The sequence below is a fragment of the Setaria viridis genome, chromosome 4 (assembly GCF_005286985.2).
Source record: "Setaria viridis chromosome 4, Setaria_viridis_v4.0, whole genome shotgun sequence".
NCBI lineage: Eukaryota > Viridiplantae > Streptophyta > Magnoliopsida > Poales > Poaceae > Setaria > Setaria viridis.
In genome coordinates, this window is record NC_048266.2 from 5,392,154 (window position 1) to 5,408,488 (window position 16,335).

Genomic DNA, 16,335 nt, shown 5'->3' on the forward strand with positions numbered 1-16,335 from the left:
GACGCGACGGGATACATGCTGCATGCGCCGTCGCCCTCACGCGCACCCACCAGAGCAGCTAGCTAGCCACTGGCATGCAGATCGATCGATCAGATGCATGGTATGGTACCTGGCCTGGCCCCGGCCGGCCTCCTTTTCCTCCGTGTGGGAACGGATAACAAAGCTGCCATGATTGGCGACTAGCTAGCTGGTAGCCGCTGGCGACGGACGACGACGGGGTAGTAGCTTGGGATGGGCCGATGGGGCGCCATCGCCGCCGTCACATTCGCCTCACCCCAATCTTGTCCTCGGCGCGACGGCGACCCGACGAGAGGGGCGGGTGGGGTCGAGCCGGCCGGGGCGCGCGCGGTGGGTGGGTGCAGTGGACATGTACTGGATGAATCATGCATTGGCCGCCGTGGACGGCGTTGCGCCACGGGAAAACAAAACACAAGACATCACTACATGTAAGCTATCTCATAGATCATCTCATACAATACCATATAGGATTTTTGATGATGTGGAGGAGAGAGAGATCGTTGTTTCGCGAAACAACCGTCTCATGAGCTAAATTGTAGGACTAGAGACAACTCAACAACCATTGTACGAGTTATTATTGCAATGTAACTTATAATATTTCTTTTTTCATATGCACAAATTAAAGGATTATATAGCTCTACCAGACAACTTATAAGACAACCCACGGGTTGCCCGTTGAGTCGTCTCAAGATTATGTGTCAATGCATAAGATCGCCTATTAAACGACTCTAATGTACTTGCCCTAAGGGCAGCTTCAGTGTTGGTTCAGTTGGTTCCGACAACAAAGGTCAAATACAACTGGCCAGTGACAAAACTGGAGAGAAAATTAAGAGGAGCTAGATAAACATTTACCGGTTCAAGAATTTTAGCAATTTGTCCCAATTTTTCGTTGTCCACATAAGCAAACAATAGGTAACTATGACTATAGTAGTTAATTATGCAACGGCAACACACAAAAGTGATCAATATAGTTTATTCATTTCAATTTGACTGCGCAATTTTTCACTATATTGAAATGATAATAATCGAATCTATCGTGACCTTCTGTTGGCGCTAAAGATCAGCCGATTGAATCTCTAGCGTCAGACACACGACCCGGGACAATCTGCTTAACTCCTGTTCGGGTGATCGCCCTGGTGCGGTTCGCGCGGCGTGCCAGCCAATCTGACCTGTTGATTGGCAAGGAAAGAAACGTGTCAGATCCCAAAGGTTGCGATCGGCTAAGGTTCCGATCTCGAGGGAGCTTATCAGCGAATCGGCCGATTCGCTATAATAAAGAAATCGGCTATAATACAGCCGATTACCAAGTAACGTTGGTGAAGAAAACTGCTAGAGTAAACTAAACAACGGTACAGTAGCAACACTAGGAACAGATCTAATCGGCTATGCAAAAAGTGGTAGATTAAGCAACAAAATATAAGTAAGCCGAAAGCTCTAATTCCAAGCTGGATAACTGGTGATAAAACTAGAACAACAGGTAAAATCTAGAATTCTAGCAATATCGATAACTGATGAATAAATCTAAACGAAACGACAGCGATGCGCCCGAAGTTAAAGCTTAGATATTACTCGATAAACGGAACTTACAGAATGATCGAATTGATGCAGCCCCGCCAACCCGTACGAACTCGTGAAAAGAGGAAAAGTACTGGCGAAGTCGCCTACTCGAAAGTAAAGTGCGAGGAAATAGTACATTGTTGTATTATTTTGATGATGATTACAGATCTCTAAAGATGGCTATTTATAGCCTGTTACAACCAATCTCTTAACCGACTAGGATTCTATCTCTAATTTTAAACAAAAATGAATATTTACAAGCGTAGCTTGTATCGGAGTTGATCGCCGCGCCCCCGTGGGCCGATCCCCTTTTATCTTCGTAATCCACTTTAAGCCCATATTGGCCCAACTGCTCCAGCCTCTTAATCGGCCGATCTCCATCAACTCCATTCGTCGAAACATTGCAGCACCAATCGGCCGATCTCCAACTGTAGCACCAATCGGCCGATTCCCAATCGTGACTCCCGTGCCTCGCCGCATCAGCTAATTCTCTTCCTTCTTGACGCCGATTCCATACGTGTCAAAATCTGGCGTCAACACATGCCCCCCAGTTTTGGAGTAAAACATAATCTTTACTTCGAAATTTCTTTCAACTTCCCTTCCGAAACAAATGCATTAAAAATATCCTTCCGTTTCGCGGTCTTCTGCCTAATGATTGCAATCTTTTCGAAATGGGCGCCCATGACAACCACTCCTCACAAAAAAATCGAACCGCCGGCACGGTAAAAATCCCGCTTTTACCCCTTCTCAGACCGCCCTTAAATATCAACACGTCCCGCACTTCTTTTTCACAAGCCCACGTATTCCTTCTTTGGCGCACTGGTTTCCTTCTTCCTCCGGCGCTTCTACTAGCTTCCAATCTCCTTCTCCGGTGACCTTTTCCATCCGCATTCCAACCCACCTCTCCTGAAGGCGACGCCTTCAGGAACTTCATCCGAGGCCCCGGAGATGGCTCCACCAGCAGCGGCTCCAGCAGCAATGGCGGCAGCCCCATCAACAGGAGCGGGAACTCCATCAGCAGGAGCAGGAGCTCCATCAGCGGGAGCGGGAGCTTCATCGACGATGGAAGCCCCACCGACAACTTCAGCACCCGTAGCTCCGCCGGCGATCCCGCCAACCACGATGAGCTTCATACCGGAGGTTTTTACCGAAACTTTTCTTTTCACTCTTTTAATGCCAATGCATTTACTTTAGATCCGTTCTTACTTCCGGCCTTTTTACCTTTTTAGGCGGTTAGACACCGGATTACCATTCGCCTCACCGAAACGCCCGGTCTCATTTGCCTTGGTCCCATGGGAAACCCAGATCCAACTGACCTAATCAATTTGGAAACCCATAGAATCCCATTCAAGTAATCGACCATGGACCTAGATCACTGGTCAGGTACTTTCAGATCATGGCCGAATGAAACCCCCGGCTGGAGAGAATGGTATCAACGAATAGCCGCCTCCAAAAGAGTTCAATGGAACGAGCACAAAATCGGCCAGTGTATCGACTTGTCCTTGTCCCAAATGGAAAGGAATGAGCCTTTAGTAATAGCAACCTCCTATTTTTGGTTCGACGCTCTCAACGCGTTTCTCTTCGGACATGGGCCTATGACTCCCACCCTAGCCAATGTAGTCATGTTGACCGGCCTTGACATCTCCTCCCCTGATACTCCTTTCCGTTACTTGGTCAAAACGTCCCATCGGTTGGAGAAAAAGGGAATCGACAGGTGGAAAGGATTTATCAAGAGCAACAAGAGGACTGGGACAGTCGCAGAGAGAGAGCACGCGGCCTTCCTGACGATGTGGCTGGAAAAGCACCTTTTTTGCGGGAGAGCAGCTGGTCCATCCTCCAATACACAAGCTCTGGTCGAGGCACTATCGATAGGAGCTTCTGTTCCTCTCGGTAAGCATCTACTGGGACCGACCTATCATATGCTTCACCAGATCGGCGTCAAATTATCCAAGGGAGAGCCGATCGGAAACCCAGGTGGACCCTGGTGGTTCATCAACTTGTGGCTCAATCTGTATATGAGCAAGATATCTCAGCAGTGGGTGGAGCACATGACCTTCCCCAATATCGAATCAGCAGAAAATCCTACAGTCCGACGCCGGTGCACCTCCTTTGGCGAAGCGGCATCGGCTTTTTCTGGTTGCCCGTATTCTGCCACCAAGGTAGCTGAGTATTTCAGATGCTTTTACAACAGCTTTAGTGAAGACGCAACCATCTGGTTTCCTTATCAAAGGGAGGAACTACTCTTTGAGCTCCCCTCTTGCTTCGACTCGACGACCGGCACATTTGATGAGGACCTCACGGATGAATTGATCAAGCCAGGGATCTTGCCGGCGAACTTCTTTTCGGGGAAGGACGCCCCCACCTATGAGTTTTACAACCCCTCTGTCGCAGCACGACAATTTGGCCTGGGTCAACTGCCGATTTATGCATACTTCGCCGGCTGAGCAAAATTCCGAGACGAGCTCACCAAAGGTCTTGACTACAATCGACTGTACGACCGGATCCCAGACTCTAGCACCATAGACCTGGCCGATTGGATAGTAGCCCCTTTTGTTGTCCAGCAGTTCAAGCTATGGTGGGCAGAATGTAAACAACATCTATTCTGTGCTTCTGCAGCGATATATTGCAACATCCTGGACCCCAACAACATCGACCCGAACGCAGAGGTATTGCTCCTTCTTTAGCCGATTTTCAACTCCCTCTTTTTATATGCCACTGACTCTTACTGTTTCTTTCAGTCTGAGAGCCGCGTTCCCCCAAAACGCAGCCGGAGTGGCCGGCCGATAGAGGACCGTTATCCGTACACGGAATTCCCCCTAATCGGCTATCATGCCCCCTCCGTTGACGACATTGCTGGCGGGTTGAAGCAAACGCAGAAGAAAATTATCAAGAAAACAAGCCGCCAGGTGCGCGCCCGCACAGAATCGGCCGATCCACCCGTGGCTACATCGGCGGAATCTTTGGCTGCGCCAACCCTTCCGGTCATTGAAGAAGTTGACCTCCAAGCTGCTACAGAAGCTGGAGCGGCGCCGCGTCATTGTTGGTGGAAGCCATTCAGGTAAACTCACCATTTAATTTTCTCCTGGTCGTCACTTCAATACTGACTTTTTCCTATACCAGGCTGCACAAACCGCCCCGGTGGATCCACAGCAATCAGCGATGCCCCAAGCAGAAACTGAAGTACCGGTGCTTCCTCCTGCTGTGGTACAGGGTCTCTCAACTTAATTCTTTTAACATTTAAACGATGACCTTACCAATTTTGATGTAGGTCATCGGCACGCTAACTGTGCTCTCTGAACAGTCGCCTGTCACAGAAGTCCCTCAAGAAGCCGGCCCGAGCAGAACGCCGATCATCGTCAAATCCTCTTCTTCCGACGAGCCAATCGCACCAGTCCTCGAGCCGAGGGTAATGATGCCGCAGGCGCAGATGGAGGAGATCCGCTTCAAGGAAGTAAGGAGTCTTATTACCCGAACTGGCTGATTTGCTGCCACCATCGGCTGACTCATTTTTTCTTTTATTTATTATTCTACAGGAGTAGGATACTCCCAATAATAGCCTCTTCTCATTTGCGGTTGCGCTTTCTGATGATGAAGAAGTCGCTTCTCGTCAAGTCACCTTGAGCTCCATCCCCGATGATGTCCGCGCTAAGCTTGAAAGTATACGGGCCGTTCTCCAAGAAGACATCGGCCGATTGGTGGAGGATGCGTCGTCGATTCGGCAACTCTTCGGTGACGTCAGCGGCCGAGTCCCAGAAGAAGCAGAAGAAGCCTTGGCACCTGCCGCGTACATTGAATCGATGCGGATCCCCGTGTTTAGGGCTCTGCGTCACATGGCCGATCGTGCCAAGCTGGCCAAGACTCGTGAGGAGGAGGATTCGTACAAACACCGGGCCCAAGAGGTACACCATCAGATCCACTTCCTCGAGAACTCCCGCCCCGAAATCGTCGGCACCATAGATCGTCTCAAACGCCGAAGGGCAGAACTCGCCAAGGAGATGGAGCAGGTAACTAAAGAGATAGCCATCGAAGAGCAGAAGCTTCAGGACCTCCCCTCCGTTATCGCCGACTTGAAGCAGGAAAGGCAGCATCTGGCCCACGAGGCTCTCAGACTTCATCGTCACATGCCAGAAGTCCCTGGATCGGCGGAGGATGACCAGCGGGTCTTAGACTCGGCCGATCAGATCAGGCGACGAGCGATCGCGGCCATTAATGCCCTTTCTGGGATGATCTGTAAAAGTACCGGTCGTTTTGTAAGAATATTAATACCTTTTGACCGTTTGGCGTCCAAACTCAATCTTGACCCGTCCTTTGCGGCGCCCCTTTATTTATTACCCTTTTATTCTGATGGGATGCGTCTTACCAAACCTTCGCCCTTTCTTTTCTTATAAATATTGGCCCTAGTATTGCTTTCGAAGGTACTTGCTCCCCTCGATCCTTTTCTCCTTCCGATTGCTTTCCATCGGAACACTCGTGGAAATGTCATCCTCGTCTTCTTCTTTCTCTTCTTCTTCCGTCAATCAGGTACGAGATCCGTCTTTACTTTTTCCCTTCCAGTTTGATCCTTTAAAACCGACCTAACTTTTAGGTGGTTATACGTTAACCTTTTCAGCCAAAGCGCCTCAGCCCCGAACTCGAACGGGCGATTGAACTCATGCACTCCGATGAGCCATTGTCACAGGAAGACAGAGACTTGATCAAGGCACATCGTGAAGAATTCAGAGACCACATTCCTGCCGATGTTCAATGGATCTGGGATTTCATCGACGGCAACTGTTATAGGCGGCCACGACTCGACAGGAGCCATCCACTCCCTCATCCGGTTGTCCTTGAAAACGCCGCGGTGGGGATATCTCGCCCGGTGCTAGATAGGAGCCATCCTCTTCCTCGCCAGGTTGAGGCGGAGGCTGCAATGAAGGATGTGGAAGAACGGAGTGCCCGCCTTCTGATAGACTTAGATCAGATCGAGGAAGAACTTAAGAAAAAGCGTAGTTAAGTATTTTTGTTCTAAGGGCGACTTGTACTGCGTCGGTCGTGTAACTTCATCATCCGCATCGAATGATAAATCGGCCGATCTGAACGATTATTTTTCTTCTCTAGGCGATTCCTTTTTCTGCATCGGCTACATGATTACCCAGGAAATAACCACTCTGTCTCCTCATGCCCCATAATGATTTTTATGCATCGACCCATATACTAGGGTAATACCTTTTCAAGTACCTCCCATTCAAGGCCCTAATGAATTCTTCCCCTTCGACTATCTCCAGAATGTATGCATTTCCCAGGGCACATCAGCCGATTCTATACGGCCCCTCCCAAGTGGGAGACCATTTACCGAATTTAGGATCTTTAGATCCAATCGGCAGCACCAACTTCCATACCAAATCTCCTTGGGAGAACTGCTTGACTTTGACCTTCTTGTCATACCATCTGGCTACTTTCTTTTTGTTTTCCTCAATACTGATCAAGGACCTCAATCGTTGACCCGGCAAATCGTCGAGTTCCCTTTTCATGAGCGAGGAGTAGTCATCGGCTGTCAGCTGATCTTGAAGCGATGTACGTCTTGAACCCATTCTCAACTCTCACGGTAATACCGCCTCATGACCGTACACCAGTTGATAAGGAGATACCTTGGTAGCCCCATGGCAAGCCATCCTGTACGCCCATAGAGCTTCGGTTAGACATAGGTGCCACTTTTTGGGTTGTTCTTCGATCTTCCTCTTGATCAACTTAATTATCCCCTTATTGGAAGACTCGGCTTGAACGTTAGCCTGAGCATAATACGGAGAGGAGTTTAGCAACTTGATCCCCATATCGGCCGTGAACTCCTCAAATTCTCCCGATGTGAACATCGTTCCTTGATCGGTTGTGATAGTCTGAGGGATGCCGAAGCGATAGACAATGTGGTCCCTTACAAAATCGACCATAGCAGCTGATGTTACAGCTTTTAATGGAATTGCTTCCACCCATTTGGTGAAATAGTCTGTGGCTACCAGAATGAATTTGTGCCCCTTGCTCGATGGAGGATAAATTTGTCCGATGAGGTCTATTCCCCAACCTCTGAACGGCCATGGCTTGATAATTGGATTCATAGCCGATGCGGGCGCGTGCTGCATGTTCCCATATTTTTCACAATCTTGGCATCCCTTATAATATTTGAAACAGTCGTCAAGGATCGTTGGCCAATAATATCCATTATTTCTAATCATCCACTTCATTTTATGCGCCGATTGGTGGGCTCCGCATACCCCTTCGTGGATTTCTCCCATCAGGGTTTTCGCCTCCTCCATTCCCAGGTATTTGAGTAGAACACCATCAATCGTCCGGTAGAACAAGTCATCTTCCAGTAACACATACTTCGTGGCTTGAAAACGCACTCGCCGATCCACTTTTTTAGACGGGTCTTTTAAATAATCGGCAATTTCTTTTCGCCAGTCGTCGGCCGCGAGTTCCGGAATCATGGCGCCTTGAATCGGCCGATACCCGGACGTGTGCTGGGCAAGCCTGTTGGCTTCTTCATTATAATTCCTGGGAATATGCTTAATAACCACGGATTTGAATTCTTTCAGAAGTTGGAGGCAATCTTCATAATAAATCCTTAACAAGTCATCTTTGCACTCGGATCTTCGTGTCAATTGGCCCACGATGAGCATGGAATCTCCAAAAATTTCGACGGCGTCGGCCTTAATCTCTCTCAACAATTGTAACCTTTTTAGGATGGCCCGGTACTCCGCCTGGTTATTGGTAGCGGATGCCTCTATCGGCAGAGAGAAATCATAACTTGCCCCCCGAGGCGATATGAGAACGATGCCGATTCCCGATCTGACCCCACATGACGAGCCATCAAAATATAAGGTCCACGGCACTGGTTCCACGACGGCGATTTCTAGTCCGCAGTGCTGGGCGACGAAATCGGCCATGACCTGACCTTTGATGGCTTTTGCCGATTCGTACCGTAGATCAAACTCCGATAAAGCCAAAATCCACTTTCTGATCTATCCTTTCAAAATCGGCAATGACAGCATGTATTTTACTACATCGTCTTTGCATACGACTACACATTCTGCCGATAATAAGTAGTGCCTGAGTTTGGTGCATGAGAAGTAAAGACATAGGCATAGCTGGTCTACCGGGGGATATCTTGTTTCGGCGTCCAGAAGTCTTCTGCTAACATAATATATCACTCGTTCCTTTCCTTCAAACTGCTGGACTAACGCCGACCCGATAGCTCGCTCATCGGCCGATAAATATAGCTTGAATGGCTTACCAGTTTGTGGTGGGACCAACACGGGTGGCGAGACCAAGTACTGCTTGATGTCTTCTAGTGCCTTGCGTTGCTCTTCTCCCCATACGAATTTTTGGTCGGGTTTTAATTTTAATAACGGTGTGAAGGCCTGGATACGTCTGGACAGGTTAGATATGAATCTCCTGATGAAATTGACCTTGCCGATCAAGGACTGCAACTCGGTTTTATTCTGCGGGGCCACGACTTTATTGATAGCCGCTATGGTCTTCCGGTTGATTTCTATCCCACGCTCATGAACCATGAATCCCAAGAACTGTCCGGCGGATACGCCGAAAGCACATTTGTTCGGGTTCATTTTTAACCCATGCTTTCTCGTGCATTCCAATACCTGCCGCAAATCGGCCAGATGTTCCTGGTGCCCTTTTGATTTGACCACGACGTCGTCGATGTAAATTTCTACCAGTACGCCGATAAGTTTGTGAAATATGTAATTCATGGCTCGTTGATACGTAGCGCCGGCGTTTTTCAACCCGAAAGTCATTACTACCCACTCGAACAACCCGAGGTGACCTGGGCACCTGAAAGCTGTTTTCGATATGTCCTCTTTGGCCATTAGTATTTGATTGTATCCGGCGTTTCCATCCATGAAACTGATGACTTTGTGACCCGCGGCGGCGTCTATTAATACATCGGCCGTTGGCATCGGGTATCTGTCCATCGACGTAGCCTGATTAAGGTTCCTGAAATCGATGCACACGCGTAGCTTCCCGTTTTTCTTGTATACGGGCACAATGTTGGAGATCCACTCGGCATAACGGCATTGCCGAATAAATTTCGCTTCAATCGGCCTTGTGATTTCAGCTTTTATATCGGGTAGGATTTTAGGGTTACATTGCCGTGCGGGTTGCTGATATGGCCGATATCCCGGCTTTATGGGCAGCCGGTGTTCAACAATGGATCGGTCTAATCCGGGCATCTCATGATATTCCCAAGCAAAGCAATCTTTAAACTCTTTCAATAAATCTGTCAATTTACATTTGTATTCCGGATCCAAATTAGCACTAATGTACGTCGGCCTTGGCTTGGTGCCATCGCCTAAATCTATCATCTCTAACGAGTCGGCTGATGTAAACTCGTGCCCTAGCTTCCCGTCTTCTCGGACGAATTGATCCATTTAATCTGAATCTTCAGAGCCGACTGCTCGGCTCGGCTGTAGGCCAAAATCGGACACTTTCAGAAAATCGGTGTCCCAAGTTCTCCCGGATATGCACCTGACATGCTCACAGCTCCATTGCTGTGTATCGGCCGCCGCGGCGTTGTACGCGGAATCGGCGGTAACTATTTCAATGTTGTCGCCGACCCATTGTACGAGGCACTGATGCATTGTAGACGGGATGCAGCAATTTGCGTGTATCCAGTCTCGGCCGAGTAACATGTTGTAGGACCCTTTGCCATTGATAATAAAGAAAGTGGTGGGAAGAGTCTTACTGCCGATGGTGAGGTCGACGCAGAGCGCATCGCGGGCAGGGGACACGTTGCCTTCGAAGTCTTTGAGCATCATGTCCATCTTGGTCAAATCATCGTCGCCTTTTCCCAACTTCCGGAACATGGCGTACGGCATGATGTTGACTGCAGCGCCTCCATCTACTAGTAGTCTGGTGATAGGTCGGCCGTTGACATGTCCTTTGAGGAACAATGCTTTGAGGTGTTGCCGTTTTTCGTCTTCGGGTTTTTCGAACGTGGCTGTCACCGGCTCCAAAGCCAACTGCGCCATCTGTTCCTCTATCACCGACATGTTGTGTCGGTCAGCGGGAATCATGAATTCCATCGGCAGAATGAAAACCATGCCGACGTCGGCTGCCGATTCCTGGTTGTTGTCGTCTTCCCTGTCGTTTCTTTTGGGGCGCCAAACCCGAGGCCTGTCATTTTTCTTGTCCATCATCTGTTGTTGCTCTTCTTCCTGTTGTTCCCATTGGCGGAGATGCTGGATTCTTCTTTTTCGAGATTTGGTCAATCCGTCAGGGCACCACCTGGGGTTTACTGGTTTAGCCGATGGTTTGGCGCGTTCCCATTCTGGTTCCCGTCCCAAGGGATTCTCGTCTGATACCCGAGCATCGGCCATCTCCTCCAGCCGATCGTGTGCGCTGACTCTGTCTTCGGGTCGGTCGTGCCGATTGGTCCTGCCCCCCGGCCTGTCATATCGCTCGCGCCTGTCTTCCGGCCGATCATATCGGTCACTTCTGCCCCCCAGCCGATCACGTACTGAAAGGCGCCGATCTTCTTGCTCGCGCCAGTTTCTGCTGATCGGCTCTGGCCTTCCATCTCTGGAGTGGGATCTTCTAAATGGCCGATTGTTGCGATATGGGCCATTGCATTCTGGGCAATTGTCGGCCGACGGCAACCTAAGGTTACTCTCCCAGCAGTGGATGAAGAACGGGCATCGTCAGTAATCTTCATGTCGTCGCATCATCTCTTCCCGGAATCTTGAATTTTCTTGTTGCCGCTGATATTTATTGAGTAAAAATTGGGAGGTGATGGGCCTGCGTGGCTCTCCTGATCCTTCGCCTTCATCATCCATCCGTCTCTTCCCTTTGACATCTTCAGGCGTAGCTTGATGCCTGGGGTCCACGACGCCGCTCTTTTTAGCCGATTCCGATGTCAGCACCTTGGTCTGGGGTGCGTTTCTTCCCGTATCAACCATGTTGGTGGGGAAGGGATGCTGATCGATCTTCATCGGCTTTGTTGGCTTTGTCGGGACCTTGAATTTGAGCCTGCCTTGCTCAATGGCCGATTGTATTTGCTGTCGAAAGATTTTGCATTCGTTCGTGTCATGGGAGGTGGCATTATGCCACTTGCAGTACTTCATCTTCTTTAGCCGCTCGGCCGATGGGATCGTATGGTATGGTGAGAGCTTGATTTGTCCTTCTTGGAGGAGTAGATCAAAAATTTTATCGGCCTTTGACGTGTCGAAACCGAATGCCTCTGGTTCCTTTTTCCCGAACGGACACGATATCGGCTTCTTTCCTTTAACCCACCAGGCCGATTTCTGCATCCTCTTCAGACTCGGATCCTTCTAAGTATACCACCTTCTTCTGGAAATTTCTTCATGGGTCAAAGTGGCGTACTTCCTGGCCAAACAGTCGATGTACGGTTTGACTCAGGCTCTCGAATTCCTGTGAAGCATATTTTTCTTTGATGTGAGGCAGGAGACCTTGGAAGGCTATATCGGCCAACTGTGCATCGGTCAGGACTAGGGTGTAACATTTGTTCCTGACTTCCCTGAACCTCTGCACGTATATGGACACCGGCTCATCACTCCTTTGTCTGAGGTTGGTCAGATCTGAGAGTTTCATCTCATGCACCCCCGCGTAGAAGTATTTGTGGAACTGCTTCTCCAAGTCGGCCCAAGTGACTATGGAGTGGGTAGAGGCGGCGCATGCGACTGAAGGTAAGGTGCGCCGTTGTATCCCAGATGCATTGATGACAAAGGAGCGCTAGATCCTCCAGGCTGACCTTGGATCGGCCGAGGAGCCGAGTAGGGTACACTTGGAGAACTCCTGACCGGGGCTGTGGTAGGTGGGGCGTACGCTGGCCCCTAGTATCCTTGAGACACGCCATTGGCCAGGGAGCTGATGACGGCATTGTATACCATATTAGTTATCACTGGGGATTATTGATCGATGAAAACTTGGTAGACAGACTGTTGAACCATCTCGGACATCTTGCTCGAGTCCTCGGCGATTGTAATCTGGCGGGGAGTTGGAAAAGGAGCTTACCTGACAGTTTCCCCGCTCCTGGTACGACTGAAGGATTGTAAGCACGTCTTCCAGTACTGTGCAATTTGCTTCTCCAACTCTTCCTTCTGGTCGTCCTTGAGGTCTGCTTCTGTCACCTCGATGACGTTGTCTTCAGAGATTTCGGCAGCTTTCGACATGGTAGTGGTTGTATTGGTCCCACCGAGCGTGCCAAAAGTGTGTTGACGCTAAAGATCAGCCGATTGAATCTCTAGCGTCGGACACACGACCCGGGAGAATCTGCTTAACTCCTATTCGGGTGATCGCCCTGGTGCGGTTCGCGCGGCGTGCCAGCCAATCTGACTTGTTGATTGGCAAGAAAAGAAACGTGTCAGATCCCAAAGGTTGCGATCGGCTAAGGTTCCGATCTCGAGGGAGCTTATCAGCGAATCGGCCGATTCGCTATAATAAAGAAATCGGCTATAATACAGCCGATTACCAAGTAACGTTGGTGAAGAAAACTGCTAGAGTAAACTAAACAACGGTACAGTAGCAACACTAGGAACAGATCTAATCGGCTATGCAAAAAGTGGTAGATTAAGCAACAAAATATAAGTAAGCTGAAAGCTCTAATTCCAAGCTGGATAACTGGTGATAAAACTAGAACAACATGTAAAATCTAGAATTCTAGCAAATATCGATAACTGATGAATAAATCTAAACGAAACGACAGCGATGCGCCCGAAGTTAAAGCTTAGATATTACTCGATAAACGGAACTTACAGAATGATCGAATTGATGCAGCCCCGCCAACCCGTACGAACTCGTGAAAAGAGGAAAAGTACTGGCGAAGTCGCCTACTCGAAAGTAAAGTGCGAGGAAATAGTAGATTGTTGTATTGTTTTGATGATGATTACAGATCTCTAAAGATGGCTATTTATAGCCTGTTACAACCAATCTCTTAACCGACTAGGATTCTATCTCTAATTTTAAACAAAAACGAATATTTACAAGCGTAGCTCGTATCGGAGTTGATCGCCGCGCCCCGGGCCGATCCCCTTTTATCTTCGTAATCCACTTTAAGCCCATATTGGCCCAACTGCTCCAGCCTCTCAATCGGCTGATCTCCATCAACTCCATTCGCCGAAACATTGCAGCACCAATCGGCCGATCTCCAACTGTAGCACCAATCGGCCGATTCCCAATCGTGACTCCCGTGCCTCGCCGCATCAGCTAATTCTCTCCCTTCTTGACGCCGATTCCATACGTGTCAAAATCTGGCGTCAACACCTTCATTGCAATCTCACTCTCAATATAGAGTAGCAAGCAATCTCTTAAAAATCCATCTTGTATTTTGTTTCATAGCCTAGTCTTAACTAATTTTATTGCAGAAAATGTGTGCTATGTAGTTGCAGTTGAAATGGTAGAGTAAGAACAAGGCTTTGGCCTAGTTTCATCGGAAAATTATATGATATTATGAGATAAGAAATAAAATTGAAAATAATTTAGGAGATGTACCAATATGGTTTAGAAAAATAGAGCTTGGTTACATTGGTTTGAGTTGAAGGAGAAACATAAGAAGTAGGAGGATCGCTGTGATATTGCCCTCCATTGCAACCACACCGCCATGGCCACCAGCTTGCTCGTTGTTCGTGGCGCAATGGCAGTGCAAGATTCCGACCGCAGATGGAAGGCGATCGGGCGTTGGGCGAGGCGGCATCGGTGCGTCGCAAGATTGAAATGAAACATCATGTGATTAGGTACGTGAACAGGCGTCTAAGTGCGTACGTACATTGTTGGGTACTGGGCAACAATTGCCAGGATGCTAAAACTTAATCCCTACAATTTTTGATCTGAGTGTGGACTGACAATTGTCAAGGGTGTTGAGGGGAGGCCTTGGCCCCCGCCAGCCCCCCCAGTTCCACCACTGCAACTAGCGTTCGCTCCCTGCTGTGTAAACACCGGTTCGTTGGGGGCCACACACGAGTAAAAAATTTCTCAATCACATGCTCACAGCGGCGTCTTCCTCCTCCCGCGAAGTGTTGGACCTGTCGCGCGCCTCCGCCCGTGTCTCGATCCCCTTCCTTTCTCCTCTCTATTCCCCCAAATCCATTGATGGATCAAGAAATTAGACCATGGAGAAGAGCAGATCAGGTGGAGCCGCTGCAGATCCAAGCAAATCGGGTCCTTCACGGTACTCGTGGGGGCTCGCGCTTGGTGCTCATGCAGACCAGCGTACATGACGTGGATGGCCGCCCGCCCGCCTCGAGAGTTCGGCAAGGGTATGCGATAGCAGCCGAGGAGTTGCGGGCTGACTGGTTGCTTGAGCAGGCGACGGTTCTCATGCTCAAGCACCTGGCGTCCGCCGATGACGATGTTGCCGGCGTCGAGGGAAGACGGAGGTTAGCGGTTGGTGTGGTGGCGATTGCCAGTGCGGCGGCGGATCTGCAGTCCATGCTGTTCTACTCCTGCTGGTCACCCCTGTCGCCGCAAGCCGGCACCTCCGCGTCCTTCCTTCGCTCGGTGGGTGAAGGCAACGACCATCAGCCCGATGTGCTATTTTATTCCGTTGAGGTCGAACTCTAAACTGTAGTTCGATTTCTGTTCTGACACGCAAAGGTCGGCAACCACAGTGTGGTCAGTTCGATTTTTTTTTGCTGGAACTCGATTTTGGGGCAACACTGGAGCTGCTCACACCCGGTAGAGTTACCGGGCATGCACGCACATGACATCTTTCTCAGCTCGCTGGCGAGAGCTGACGAAGAAAGCGACGGCCGTGGACGGGTGGCGTGGAGTGGAGGGGATGTGATCTGCCACGTCGGCCGGCTGTGACGACCGTGACCGGCCGGCGGCGTGGAGGATGAGGATCTCGGTACAGTTGTTTAAGCGAATGGTGCGTCGTGTGGGCCCACCTGATCGATTAGACCAAATCACCATACAGGAAAGTTTCAGGTTCTTCCCTTAATCATACAGCCAATCGATGGAAGCTGTACATCCGTAGGTTCATGCTGCAGTACGTTCGCCAGGTCCATGCACGCCGCCACGCATCGAAACAGCTAGCTAGCCAGCCCAAACCCAGCAGCATCCGAGTCCGTGACCTGTCTCGTCCCGGCGCACGCAGTTCCCCGTCGCTGTCGGGTCCGGTGCCCCGTGCCCACCGTCGCCACCACCACCAGCCGGGCCGCCGCTGCCAGTCGGGCTCGATCGGCATCGACGCGCCGGACCACGGCGTCGACGGCCGATCCCGCGCCAGCCACCTCCGCCGGACTCGTGGCCCGGAGCCGCTGACGCCGACCGCCCCCCGCCTCCAGATCTTTCTTGCATTGCATACGCTCTGGGCGCTCGATATCGCTTGTCTTTTTGCAGCGTGTGCACAGGAGTATATCCGTTGCGCGTGGCCCCACCCACTGCTCCCGTTGGTGCTATCGGCGGTGGGGCCACGCAGCTGCAGTGCTCCTCCCTGTGACTTGTGAGTTTGTGAGCGAGTGCGATGCGCCACGGCTTCGCGGATCACACAGCGGCTCCCGGATTTTCGCCGTGCCCAGCTGCTCACGTTTTGAGATCGTGTGCATACTGAATATGCTCTGGTGGTCACCAAGAGCTTGTTGCTCTGGATCTTTTCTTTCTTTTTAGTATTTCCTTAAAATTCCGTGTGATGAACGGGTATATGGATCGGAAATGGTGAGGAGCAGGAATGGCAAGAGATTCTTAGACACGTGCATTTTCCTTTTTTTCTTCTTTTCAACACGCGCGTTTTCGAGACTGTAAGGAAAAGTCTACCTC